Genomic DNA, 15,215 nt, shown 5'->3' on the forward strand with positions numbered 1-15,215 from the left:
CTTAGGTATGATCAACTCTGCTTGTATCTCATCATTTTTCTTTGGATATTTGTCACTCAAATCTCTACAACCCCTCAATTTTATTTCCATAACTTGTGGTGAATTTTACTCTAAATAACTAAGCAAACCATTTTTAGGTCTTATGTTTTTCGCCTAGAATAACTGACCCATCTTCTCTCTAAATTATTTTAAGCCAATTATTGATTTTTGATCTCTACAGCCATCTGTTCTTGCTTGGCAGAATTTTTTTCAAAGCCTCTTCTATGTTGCTAGGCTAAGTGTTGTTCTAAATATCATGTTGTTGCTGAAACTACTGATGTTGGGCTAACTCTGTTAGTTACAGTTCTAGTCATTACCATAGTTCTAATTTCCCTTTTGTGTATCTCGAATAAAATTCACTGACTCCAAATTTTCTCCACATAGGCCTATAGGGTAAACACTATTACCACAAACTTCACACTAAGTATGTGTCTGCTGAATTGCATTAACCTGGGTTTGAGGTTCATCCATACTCAACTTATGGAACTGGGTCATTATTTGGTCTTAAAAAAAGTCAACAGGGCATATAATGTTGTGATACTATCTACCTCAATCATACCAGTAGGATTCCTTACCATACTTTGAGATATATCATCCTACCATTCTCGATTAAATTGTATGATATGGTTGAGAAGAATATATAGCTCATAATAGGTTTTCTCCAAAGCCTGACCGCCTATGGCCGAATATAGCAAAGTTTTTATGTTATGCCTAAGACTTTTAACAAAAGAATGAGCTAATACCTCATTGATCTATCGGTGATGCAGTCAATATTTGAGAAGAGACTTGAATCTCTCCCATGCATGCCAGAGATTTTCATCTGGCTTCTACTTGAAACTTAATATCTCGCACCTCAACCTTGTAGTTTTGTAACACCCTGATTCGCTGAACCGGAATGCTACACGGTGCTCATGACCCTGAGAACCACAAGCTAACCCATGACTGATATATGTACTTATATACTGCAAATCATGATATAATAATGTGGAATACATAGAACTGTAAGGCCATGAGGTTCAACTGAATACAATCATGTGGGTGAAAATACCCAAAACAACTCAATCTGAACGTAAATTTGAACATAAATCTGAAAGTCTCTAAACTATCTGAATAAGGAGTTGAAGGAACATGTCTCCAACTAACTCTGTAAAACTAAACTGAAGAAATAAATAAATGAATCAAATCATATTGTCCTCAAATCAATGAGGACTCACTGTGTCTCTATGACTGGAATGCTACCGCTATTGCTGGGCTGGAGCTTGTGTCTCGGAACCTATGGTGTAACATGTAAAGAAAGAACCAAAGAGAAAATATATCAGTACAACTGGAGTACTGAGTATACGAGGAAGGTTGGCTGAACATAAAGGGTTTCATGGATGAACAACACTGACTAACTAATATGAACGTTGGAGTGCAAACGCACATATATAGAAACTGGGACCGTGAATACGTGATAGCATAACCTGTAAGCTAATACATGGTTTACTGATAACTGTCATGACTGATACTGAAATTGATAACATAGACGACTATATCTGACAGTCCTGTATATACTGAAATCTGAAGAACGCCCTGAGTTCTTTTACTGAGACTGATACTGAAACTGTGGGAAGTAGTATTTAACCGACATGCCCCATGTATGCCATTATGGCTAAGATAGGGTTCAATATCTACCCTAACTGGAGGGGTGTCTATACCGTACCACGGGTAAGGACAGCCTATGAGTGACCCTTATCTGGCGGGTACTCAATAAGAATGGTGGGAACCCTAAACTGACGGGTTAAGCCACCTCATCAACCCTAATCTGATAGGTTAATATGTCTCAACCTACGCTGACTACGTAGTTCTGGAACACAAGGATGACTAATAAGAATCATACCCTAAACTGGCGGGTGAGTTCCCATCCTTGGGTTCACTCGGCGCTAAGCTTCTCTCCCATCTGGAGGGACTGGCATGAATAACTGACTGTGCATGACTTAATCTTACTGAATTCCATTGATTGGCAGAATATTACTGATATCTGACAACTGACTTAGATCATGAGGTTTTCCTAAGTCATATAACTGACTGAAGTCCATGGAATCATAGCTTGAGTTCGGATATCGTGAAACATGACATAGCTCTAGGCACACAGCTATAGTTTTTGGGTACAAGTACCCCTAGGACTCGATGGAAGGAAACTGACACACATGACTGACTTGATCATAAGAGTAGAGTCCATAATTTATAATATCATAAGTAGGGATCTCATACAAAGTATGGTTATCAACAATGTATTGCATGGAAAGGATTTCATATCACATGTAAGTACTTCCACAATCTTAATATCATGTTCATTGCATAATCATATTGGCAACACATACCAATAGCATGGAAGTTCATGTGGATTGCATGGTTATCATACATCTTGTTCATAAGTAGGATTTGAAAGTAAACATAGCATAATCTCATAAGAATAGTTCATGAGTATTCCAACAACATTTACAAGGCACATTATCAACATAGAAGTCATTGGAACGTAATGGGATATCATGAATCCTTCACTTAGTCACAATTTACCTATATTGCATGATTTCTAGTTTCTTAGGCATTTTATCAAACACCTTATATGCACATCTTAATAATAGGTGAAATCATCAAATTATACATTATGAACAATGAAATTTACATGTTTCCAACACATATGATATCATGAAATTCAAAAAAACATATAAAGATTCCATCTTGGGAATCACCCAATATCAACAACATGATCATCAACACCCAACAATATAGAAATCATACTTTATAATGAAAAAGAGGGTTTTTGAGCTTTATGGATGAAAGGGATCCATAAATCAACTGACACATACCTTAGAAGGAAGATTCTTGATGATTAATGGAGGAATTTCCTTAAAATCGGATCTTCAAGCTTAGTTACACAACCCTAGTTGTTTTTTCTCTTTTAGTGATCTTGGATGATGAGCTTTGAGATGATAATAGGGTTGTAATATGTTTAGAAGCTATATATTTCATAGGGTTAAGTTTAGGGAAGTGTAAGGAGTGTTAAAAGACTTAATTGCCCTAAAAATAACTCAAAACAGCGTGTTTTTGGAACCTGGAACTGACTTAGGTGGCACTTGGCGCCTAACCTATCGCCTATGATTGGTTGGGAGGCGCCTAACCAATCGCCTATCCTTACTGTCTCTCACAAAAGTGGGCATAACTTTTCGTTCGGGTATTGGATTAAGGCAAAATTGGTATCGTTGGAAAGATAATTTGATTCTCTACAATTTGGTGGGTCTAAATAAGACAAAATACCACATTAACATCGAGTTATACTCATTCAAAGATGACCCTTGAAAAATCAAACACTAAAACTTGATGGATTCAAAAACTCTTAGCTTGTATTACCTTAAGTGACTCATATGAACATGCTTAATGCATCATAAGCTATTCTATCACTAGGATATTCATTGTAAGTCATGTACTCAAGTATGAATCATAGGATAGGAGATTTCATACGTAGGAATATTTATTCACTTCCTAGCTTAGAAACATGCGGGGTATTACAATATCTCCCCTTTGGGAACATTCATCCTCGAATGGGAATTTACTAAGAAGGGATACAAGACAATAGAACCTGAGCTGAAAATAAAGAACTAAAACTTGATCTCATGAATGACATGCTAAACATACTGAACTCATGCATATCTGATGCACGGACAACTGACACATAATGAATGACTAAATATGAAATGGTTAATAGGTACCAAGTTTATACTGGAAACATAAACGTGAAACTGAATAAGATTAAGGAGAACTATTACCTTGAGCTTGATCTAAATTGGCGGGGAAGAGGTGAGGATAGTTGGCACGCATATCTGCTTCTTCTTCCTGAGTAGCTCTCTCATGGGATTGATTTCGCCAAAGAACCTTGACTAAAGGGACTTCTTTGTTTCTCAATCTACGAGTCTGATAATCTAAGATTTCAACTGGAATCTCTTCATAGAAGAGGCTGTTCTGAATGTCGATGCTCTGAATAGGGACAATAACTGTTGGGTCACTGATGCACTTCTTTAGGAAAGATACATGGAAGACTAGATGGACTAAGGCTAGATCTGAAGGCAACTCAAGATCATAAGCTACCTTTCCGAAGCGACAAAGAATTCTGAAGGGACCGACATATTAGGGACTGAGTTTCCCTTTCTTGCTGAACCTCTTCACTCCCTTCATAGGAGAGATGTTAATATAGACATAGTCATTGACCTCGAACGCGAGATCCTTTCTATGAACATCTGCATCGAACTTTTGTTGGCTCTGAGTAGCCCGGAGTCTCTCTCTAATCAACTGAACTTTCTCTAAGGCGTCGACTACTAAGTCAGGACCTATGATTAAGGCCTCACTAACTTCAAACCAACCAATCAGAAATCTACATCTCTTACCATAGAGAGCTTTGAATGGAGCCATCTGAATACTAGAATGACAGCTATTGTTGTATGCAAACTCAATCAAAGGCAAGTGGTCGTCCCAACTTCCCTTGAAGTCAATTGCACATGTCCTTAGCATATCTTCAAGAGTTTGAATAGTCCTCTCTGCTTGACCATTTGTCTGAGGATGAAATGCTGTGCTGAGATGGACTTGGGTATCGACACCCTTTTGGAATGCTTTCCAAAATTGAGAAGTAAACTAGGTACCTCTATCTAAGATGATAGATAGTGGAACACGGTGTAACCTAACTAACTCCCTGATATAGAGTTTGGCATAATCCTCGGCAGAATAAGAAATACGAACAGGAAGGAAATAAGCTAACTTGGTCATTCTATCTATAATGACCCAGACTGAATCATGCTGATGAAGAGTTCTAGGCAAACCCATCACGAAGTCCATGTTAACTTATTCTCACCTCCAAGTAGGAATGGTAAAATCTTACATAGAACCACTAGGTTTCTGATGCTTTATCTTAACCTGCTGATATGTGGAGCAGTTAGCCATAAACTCTGCAATATCTCTCTTCATCCCACTCCACCAATAGATATCCCGCATGTTGCGGTACATCTTAGTGGCCCCTTGATGAATAGAGTATTGCACACCATATGCTTCTGCAAGTATTCATTGCCTCAATTTATCCATACCTGGAACACATTGACGACCCTGACAATAAGGAACACCATCTTCCCCTTGGGAGAAAACCTCGAATTTCTGATTCTGAACTGACTCTTTGAGCTTGACAAGGCTAGGATCCCTGTCTTATTTTTCTTTCACCTTAGAAACTAGAGATGACTCTAAACTACTATGAAAACATACACCACCCTCTGAAGAATCGACTAAGAGAACGCCTAGTCTGGCAAGATGATGGATCTCCTGAGCCATATTTTCCTTACTATCCTCAACGTGAGAAATACTACCCATGGAGAGTCGGCTGAGAGCGTCGGCCACAACATTGGCCTTGCTCGGATGATAAAGAACATTCATGTCATAATCCTTCAAGTGCTCTAACCACCTTCTTTAGCGAAGATTGAGATCTTTCTAGGAAAATACATACTGGAGGCTATTATGGTCTGTGAAGACATCTACATGAACTCCACAAAGATAATGCCTCCAAATCTTCAAGGCAAAAACTACCTTCTTATGTGGCTTTAACTGTCTGGAGGCGTAGGCTATGACCTTACCATGATGCATGAGAAAACAACCTAAACTCACTCTGGATGCATCACAATAAAATACAAAACCCTCTGAACCATCTGGAATAGCTAGAACTGGATCTGAGGTGAGTCGGGTCTTCAACTCTTGAAAGCTCTTCTCGTATAAATCTGACCAGTGAAACTTAATCTTTTTCTGAGTCAATCTAGATATGGGAGATGCAATAGAAGAAAATCCCTCAAAAACCATCTGTAATAGCAAGCTAAACCCAAGAAACTCCTAATATCTGATGGAAATATGGGTCTGGGCCAATTTTTTACTGCCTCAGTTTTCTGAGGATCTACTCTAATTCCATCACCGAAAACAATATGGCCAAGGAATGCTAATGATCTTAGCCAAAATTTGCACTTGCTGAACTTAGCGAATAATTGGTAATCCTTGAGAGTTCTGAAGAACAATCCTAAGATAGTCTGCATGATCATGCTCTATGCAAGAATAGACCAGAATATCATCTATGAAGACTATGACAAACATGTCCAAGTACTTCTTGAACATACAGTTCATCAAATCCATAAAAGCTGTAGGGGCATTGGTAAGACCAAATGACATGACTAGAAAATTGAAGTGACCATACCTAGTACGAAAAGCTATCTTCGGAATGTCATATTCTCTAACTCTGAGCTGATGATAGCCTGATCTGAGGTCTATCTTGGAGAAGTAACTGGCACCCTAAAGTTGGTCAAATAGATCATCAATCCTTGGAATAGAATATCTGTTCTTGACCGTGACCTTGTTAAGTTGATGGTAATCAATACACATCCTGAGAGAACCGTCTTTCTTACGCACGAATAACGCTGGCGCACCCCATGGGGAAATGCTGGGTCTGATGAATCCCTTATCTAAGAGATCCTTCAACTGATCTTTCAGTTCCTTGAGTTCTGCTGGTACCATTCTGTATGGCGGAAAAGAAATAGGTTGAGTATCCGGAAGAAGGTCTATGCCGAAGTCTATTTCCCTTTTGGGAGGAATGCTTGGAAGATCTTCAGGAAAGACATTTGAGTATTCATTAACAACGGAGACTGCTTCGAGGCTGGGATATTCAGAACTAGAATCTTTAACATGCACGAGATGATACACACACCCTTTAGAAATCATTTTCCTTGCCCAAAGGTAGGAAACAAGTTGACCCCAGAACATTAAAATGCTACCCTTCCACTCTAGGACGGGCTTATTCGGGAACTGAAATTGAACTATCCTATTTCTGCAGTCAACTGTGGCATAGTAGGAATAAAGCCAATCCATGCCGAGAATGACATCAAAATCAGTCATCTCTAACTCCACTAATTCTACTGACGTGGATTTTTAAGATATCATAATCGGGCAGTTCTTGTATACCTACCGGGCTATGATGGTTTTACCCACTGAGGTAGAGACTGAGAAGGGCTCTGCTAGGATTTCAGGATTGATTCTAAAATCGCCTACTATGTATGGAGTAATAAAAGACAAAGATACACCTGGGTCTAGCAAAGCATAAACATGATCATGGAAAATTTGAAATGTACCAGTAATGATATCAGGAGAATTTTCTTGATCCTTTCGGGACTGAAGAGCATAGAGTTTGTTTAGGCGTTGCCCACTGGTAGTACTGGAAATGGCAACCTACTGGTTCAGGCGACTGGATTGAGATGTAAAATAATTTTTCTGACCTTGAAGACTTGACTGCAGACACTCCCTAATCTGTGGCCTGGCTTGCCACAACCAAAATAGACATCACTACCGGCTCTGCAAATGCCCTTGTGTTTCTTACCATAAGTTTGACAAAGGGAATTCATTCGGGCACTACTAACACTGCCCTGAGATTTAGAGCCTGGCCCTTTGTCTCTATTTCTGTCTCTGAACTTCGACACTAGAGTGCTGGTAGAGGAAGGAGCTGGAATGGCTGACTTGGGGTGAGCAAAGTTGAAATTACCTGACCTTGGTTTCTTGTTCTGCCTCTCCCTAGTCTTAAACTTCTGCTCTTCTACTTTCTGGGCATGGGTCATGAGTTTGGCTAAGGTCATATCACCGATTAGCATCACAGACCTACACTCATTTACTACGCCATCATTGACCCCTGAAATGAACTTGCTCATCTTAGCTCTATTGTCTGCAACCACATGAGGAGCATACCTGGCTAACTGAGTAAATATGAGATAATAATCCCTAACCATCATATTCCCCTACCTGAGGTTGATGAACTCAAGAGCTTTGGCTTCCCTCAGCTCTTGGGGAAAGAATCTGTCTAAGAAGGCTATGACAAATTTCTCCCACTCGACAGGGCCTGTATCATCTAACCTCTCAGACTTCCACTGTTTGTACCAATCATGAGCAACATCCTGTAACTGGTAGGTGGCTAACTCAGCACTATCAATAGAAGTAACACCCATGATGTCAATGACCTTCTGTACTTGGTCAATGAACTCCTCAGGGTCCTCATTAGACTTAGACCCATGGAAAGATGAAGAATTTATCTGGGTGAAGTCCCGAACCCTAGCTTCTTTGGGATTGTCCAATGGATTGGTCAGAATGACTGTGGCCATTCAGTTTGGGCAGCCATAGACTGAGCAAGTATGGTAAATACGGCTCTAAACTCAACATGGGAAACATGTTCGCCCAAAGGATCTTTGGGCTGAGAAGCTGGCTAGTTTCTTTTCTTTGGGGCCATGGTCCAGAATAAGAAAAGAATGGATTAGACTGAGATTTTAACATTTGATTATGCTTACTAGCATGACATGAATAATGAAGAAAGGGGTCTGTTCCTAAAACATCTTATAGCCTCCCGCACATAAATATGGCACGCAATACACCCATGTACAATATTCTACTAGATACGGATTTTAGACTTATTAGGACTCTATTAAACCTTAGGCTCTGATACCATGTTTGTTAGGCTCTTATACCAAGTTTGTAACACCCCGATTCACTGAACCAAACTGCTACATGATGCTCATGACCCCGAGGGAGCACAAGCTAACCCATGACTAATACCTGCACCTGTATACTACAATATGATATAATTATGTGGAATACATAGAACTATAAGGCCATAAGGTTCAACTAAATACAATCATGTGGGTGAAAATACCCAAAACAACTTAATCTGAACGTAAATCTGACATAAATCTGAAAGCCTCTAAACTATCTGAATAAGGAGTTGAAGGAACATGTCTCCAACTAACTCCATAAAACTAAACTGAAGAAATAAATAAATGAATCAAATCATATTGTCCTTGAATCAATAAGGACTCAATGTGTCTCTGCGACTGGAATGCTACCACTACTGTTAGGCTGGAGCTCGTGTCTCGGAACCTATGGTGTAACATGAAAAGAAAGCACCATAGCGTAAATGCGTTAGTACAACTGGAGTACTGAGTATACGAGGAAGGTAGGCTGAACATAAAGGGTTTCATGCATGAACAACACTAACTGACTAATATGATCGTGGGAGTGCAAACACACATATATAAAAACTAAGACCGTGAATACATGATAGCATGACCTATAAGTTAATACATAGTTTACTGATAACTGTCATGACTTATAATGAAACTGATAACATGGATGACTATATCTGACAGTCCTGTATATACTGAAATCTGAAGAACGCCCTGAGTTCTTTTACTGAGATTGATACTGAAACTGTGGGAAGTAGTGTTTAATCGACATACCCCATGTATACGTTATGGCTAAGCTGGGGTCCAATCTCTACCCCGACTAGAGGGGTGTCAATACCGTGCCACGGGTAAGGACAGTCTGTGAGTGACCCTTATCTGGCGGGTACTCAATGAGAATGGTGGGAATCCTAAACTGACGGGTTAAGCCACCTCATCAACCCTAATCTGACGGGTTAAGAAGTCTCAGCCTACGCTGGCTATGTAGTTCTGGAACACAAGGATAACTACTAAGAATCACACCCTGAATTGGTGAGTGAGTTCCCATCCTTGGGTTCACTCGGTGCTAAGCTCTACTCCCATTTGGAGGGACTGGACATGAATAACTGACTGTGCATGACTTAATCTTACTGAATTCCATTGACTGACGGAATGTTACTGATATCTGGCAACTGACTAAGATCATGAGGTTTTCCTAAGTCACATGAGTAATTGAAGTCTATAGAATCATAGCTTGAGTTCGGATATCATGAAACATGACATGGCTCTAGGCACACAACTATAGTTTTTGGGTACAAGTACCCCCAGAACTCGATGGAAGGAAACTGACACGCATGACTGACTTGATCATAATAGTAGAGTCCATAATTTATAATATCATAAGTAGGGATCTCATACTAAGCATGGTTATTAATAATGTATTGCATGGAAAGGATTTCATATCACATGGAAGTACTAGCACAACCTTAATATCATGTTCATTGCATAATCATATTGGCAACACATACCAATAACATAGAAGTTCATGTGGATTGCATGGTTATCATACATCTTGTTCATAAGTAGGATTTGAAAGTAAACATAGCATAATCTCATAAGAATAGTTCATGAGTATTCCAACAACATTTACAAGGCACATTATCAAAATAAAAGTCATTGGAACGTAAGGGCATATCATGAATCCTTCACTTAGTCACAATTTAGCTATATTGCATGATTTCATGTTTCTTAGGTATTTTATCAAACACCTTACATGCACTTCTTAAGAATAGGTGAAATCATCAAATTATACATCATGAACAACCAAATTTACATATTTCCAACTCATATGATATCATGAAATTCAAAAAAACATATAAAGATTCCATCTTGGGAATCACCCAATATCAACAACATGATCATCAACACCCAATAATATAAAAATCTCATTTTATAATGAAAAAGAGGGTTTTTCAGCTTAATGGATGAAAGGAATCCATAAATCAACTCACGCATACCTTAGAAGGAAGATTCTTGATGACTGACGGAGGAATTTCCTTGAAATCGGATCTTCAAGCTTAGTTACTCAAACCTAGTTGTTTTTCTCTTTTAGTTCTCTTGGATGATGAGCTTTGAGATGATAATAGGGTTGTAATATGTTTAGAAGCTATATATTTCGTAGGGTTAAGTTTAGGGACGTGTAAGGAGTCTTAAAAGACTTAATTACCCTTAAAATAACTCAAAACGGAGTGTTTTTGGTACCTGGAACTGACTTAGGTGGCGCCCAAGTGATTGCCTAAGCTAGGTTGGGCGGCGCCTAACCAATCGCCTATGTTTTGTTGGGCGGCGCCTAACTAATCGCCTATCCTTATTGTATCTCACAAAAATGGGCATAACTTTTCGCTCGGGTATTGGATTAAGGCGAAATTGGTATCATTGGAAAGCTACTTCGATTCTCTACAATTTGGTGGGTCTAAATTATCCAAAATACCATATTAACATAGAGTCATACTCATTCAAAGATGAACCTTACAAAATCGAACACTAAAACTTGATGGATTCAAAAACTCTTAGCTTGTATTACCTTAAGTGACTCATATGAACATGCTTAATGCATCTTAAGCTGTCCTATCACTAGGATATTCATTGTAAGTTATGTACTCAAGTATGAATCACAGGATAGGAGACTTCATATGTAGGAATACTTATTCACTTCCTAGCTTAGAAACATGCGGGGTATTACAAGTTTTTCTGGATGGAAAGAATCAAATGAGGAACTTCTTTTCTAAGTCATCCTAACTTGTGATTGAATTTTAAGGTTATTTCTTCAACCATTTCTGTTCTTCTCCTAAGAGTAAGAATTGGAATAGAGTGAGCCTCACGTAATTTGTAGAGACTCCCATTGTAATGAATGTGTCATTGATCTTTACGAAATTCTAAAGACTAACCTATGGATCCTCATATGGTAGGACTATGAACTACTCATATGTGTAAAATAAATTTACCATATTTTCTTAAGCTCAATTCTTCCTCTGGCTTTTGGTTTTTGGATATTGAAGGTCACATTAGTTGTGAGTGGGATGGCCACTTGGTGTACTATCCCATGGGCTAGTTATTCACCACTAAATTCTACAGGAATCATCTCACCTTGTTAAACTTGTAGGACTTTATAAAGAAGTGATGCTTCTTTTCTTATTGGTGCAAGCGTCGTTTGATTTTGGGATGTGGTTCAACCAATTCCCTCTCCCTTGCCATCTTACTTAAATTTCAAACCTGTACCTATAAATTTAGTAGCTAAGACCAAGTTGTTAGTACTTACCGATAAAATAGTTAAACTAAAAATTAGAAGGCAACTAATTTTTCATGTTCCCGACAATAGTGCCAAAATAGGGACTTGATGTTTAGCAGATAATAAAATTAAAGTACTACTATTAAAGTTAAATGAGTCCAATTCTTATCCAAAGAGAGATAAAGTTATATTATGATAAAAGTAATAATGAATAGTAACAGAAACTAAAAATGTTGTAAGCAATAATTTATAGAGCTTCAGGGTCATGGCATCTTGAATAATCATGCAAAACAATATAACCGTGTTGGTTAAGTTATCAATATTGGTTCTTGATTCATGAGGTTAATATCATGATTATGGTCTTCCAATCCTATAATCGTCCATTTAAATTAGTCTCACAACTACATCATTGAGCGGGGATGTGGGAACTAATGCAAACACATTTATATTTTCTCTCAAATTTGATTCAAATAGGGAAAATAAGGTATATTCCTATCCTAACAGCGAATCTTATGTTTAATTCATCTAAAAGAAAAGAACCCATTCCTTATGTTCCATGTTCTAATCTAATATTACTCCTTCTAGGATCACAAAAAAATACAAATGTATTCTAAATGTCATGAAACCTACAAAGAGGGTGTTATACACTCATACTGATAAAAGGAGTCACCATTAATGAATTCATAAGTAAAACTACAGGGAAGCTAGAAGTTAAAGGAAAAAAAAAATCCTAACGTAGCCCTTGTTGCCTTCCCCTCTCTCAAAATTTGTGTTGTTCCAAATATATTCATTATAAATGTAGATAAGTAATACTTACATAGACTTGTTTGTAGTCCATAAGATGCCCCATATTAATATAAGCATTGACCACCTTTTCCTCAACTGAAACCAAAGAAAAGACTAGTTTTAGTCATATTTTTTTTAGGGGGGGGGGGAGAGGATGAGTTGCATCGCATGAAACATTGCATGGCCAAGGGGTGAGATGCATGGACCATAACATGACAAAACTAGTTTGAACTCACACAAAGGGTATGGCATGAGGCCCCCTCCCATGCAATGGGGTGTGCGGTACATGGCTGCCTCCAGAAGGTGAGGTTTCATCCAATCTTAGCTCTCGTAATCTTGTCTACTTGTTTCTTGTTTTCCCACTCCTTGTGGCTTGAGTGAAGGCTTCATTTATCTTTCATATCTTCTCCAATAATATCCTAAAATATATCATAACAAAAATTAGTCCATACAACATAATAAAGCTCATCAAAGTACACTAGAAAAAGCATAGCATAACTAGTTTTATCACCTAATCTGTAGTTGATCCTTTTGACTCTTGACTTGTTTCAAATGCACCATAAACACTCTAAACATGATAATTAGCTCATAAATACACTAAGGAAAATTTATACATAATTAAGAACATCAATTTATCCTCAAAACTAATCTAAACACATGTAGATAATGAAACTTAGCTGCATAAATACGCCTAAATCAACCAGCACCTCGTGTTCTCAAAGGCCATTAACCTGGGCCAACCATGAATTTAGTGGAATTGTTAAAAATGCCAAGAATTAGATTCCTGACCTGGACCTAGTTACTGTATATGAATGATTTTCCAGCATTACATTTATGATGGAGAATAAATTCCTTCTCCACAAATGTGACAAGTGGGCCGCAAATGTAAAGACAGCCTAAGGCCACACTAGTAGCCTTGAGCCAACATTGGTTTAAGGCCATAAATCTCTATAAATAGATCCTTTAGATTGGTCCTTGGCTCCAAAAAACAAATCACTTTAGTCACTAAACTAATTTTTATGTTTCGAACTCAATAAATCCATTGAATTTACCAAAAGAAGACGTTATCAACAAGTTTCACACCGTGAACCTCTTTAGGCTAGATAAACTAATGTCTCACTGAAATACTCAAAAGTCATAATAGGGACTTAGAACGCAAACCAACCACGCTACTAACTAAAAATTGACATTCCAGATCTAATAGAGTGAAAGAAACTTTCATCCTTCTCGGATCATATAAGGTTGACCAAAGTCAACTATATTACTTTAAAGGATATTAAAAACTTCAAGTCATATAAGTCACTCTTGAACATTTTGATAATCATCCCAACGATCCCCATAACTCATAGATTATATAAAGCAATAATGGGTACGGGAAAAATGGTCAAAAAACAGAAAAACTAAAAAAAAAATATGAGAATTGTTGTATTATCAACTACTAAAGCACGTGTTTGTCCTCAAATGAAAATGCATAAAAATTACCTAAATCAGTAAAAAGCTAGGGGTATCTACTCCATCTATCGACCTCAACCTCCCATGTATCCTCATTATTGGGTGATGTCTCCACTAAACTTGTATAGAGTTAATATTCTACGATCCCAACTTTCTAGCCTGCCTGTCCAAAATAGTAATAGGTTTCTCCTCAATGGTTAAATCACAGTCTAAAGAAACTAAATCCCACCGAATCACATGAGAATTATAAGGATGGTACATCTTTAACATCAAAACATGAAATATTGGATGAAGAATTTACAGTTTTAGAGGTAAAGCCACTTATAGGCCACATCTCCAATATTCTAGAGAATCTCAAAAGGTCCAATAAATGTTCGACTAATCTTCACTTTCATTTTGAACGTCATCACACTTTTCATTTGTGATACCATTAATGAAACCCATTCACTTAACATGAACTCCACATTATGAACCTATTAATTACCATAACTCATCTGTTGTAAGCTTTTCTTGAATCAATCTCACTCGATCCATAGAGACTCTCAACAAGTTCGTACCACAAGTCCTAACCTTGAAGAAATCAAATAATCCAACAGGGGATAAACACCTCCTCTTATGAAAAGCCTTAAGAATACTAGAATGGTGATTATTTTTGTAGGCGAACTCTGCTAAAGGAAAGAACTTGACCCAATAACCACTAAGATTTAGAACACATGCTTGAAACATGTTCTTTAACTCCTGAATTGTTTGCTTTGCTGACCATCCATCTAAGGGTGAAATGTCATGCTCATCACTAGTTTGGTCCCTAACTCATATATACTTAGGTCCCTAATTCACTCCACATGGAACTCTAAAAATTCAAGGTAAATTGATTACCTTTATCAGAAATAATGGAGATAGGGACACTATGTAATCAAACCATGTCTTTAATGTAGATCTTGTCCAACTTCTCTACATATTAATTCTCCTTCATAGGTACAAATTATTTTGATTTGGTTAACCTATTCACAATCACCCAAATAAAATAAAACTTCCCCAAAGTCGGGGTTAGATCAACCTCAAAGTCCATAATAAGTTGCTCTCACTTCAACTCTAGGATAGGTATCCACTGTGTTGTA

At 37.8% G+C, this 15,215-nt stretch overlaps 1 non-coding gene across 1 annotated transcript; it reads left to right on the forward strand.

Annotated features, from left to right (window-relative positions):
• Positions 1 to 792: 792 nt before the first annotated feature.
• Positions 793 to 899, forward strand: LOC124897409. Its single transcript, XR_007054130.1, has one exon. It is a non-coding gene; the product is annotated as a small nucleolar RNA R71 (small nucleolar RNA).
• The last annotated feature ends 14,316 nt before the right edge of the window (positions 900 to 15,215 follow it).

The sequence above is a fragment of the Capsicum annuum genome, chromosome 3, assembly GCF_002878395.1.
Source record: "Capsicum annuum cultivar UCD-10X-F1 chromosome 3, UCD10Xv1.1, whole genome shotgun sequence".
NCBI lineage: Eukaryota > Viridiplantae > Streptophyta > Magnoliopsida > Solanales > Solanaceae > Capsicum > Capsicum annuum.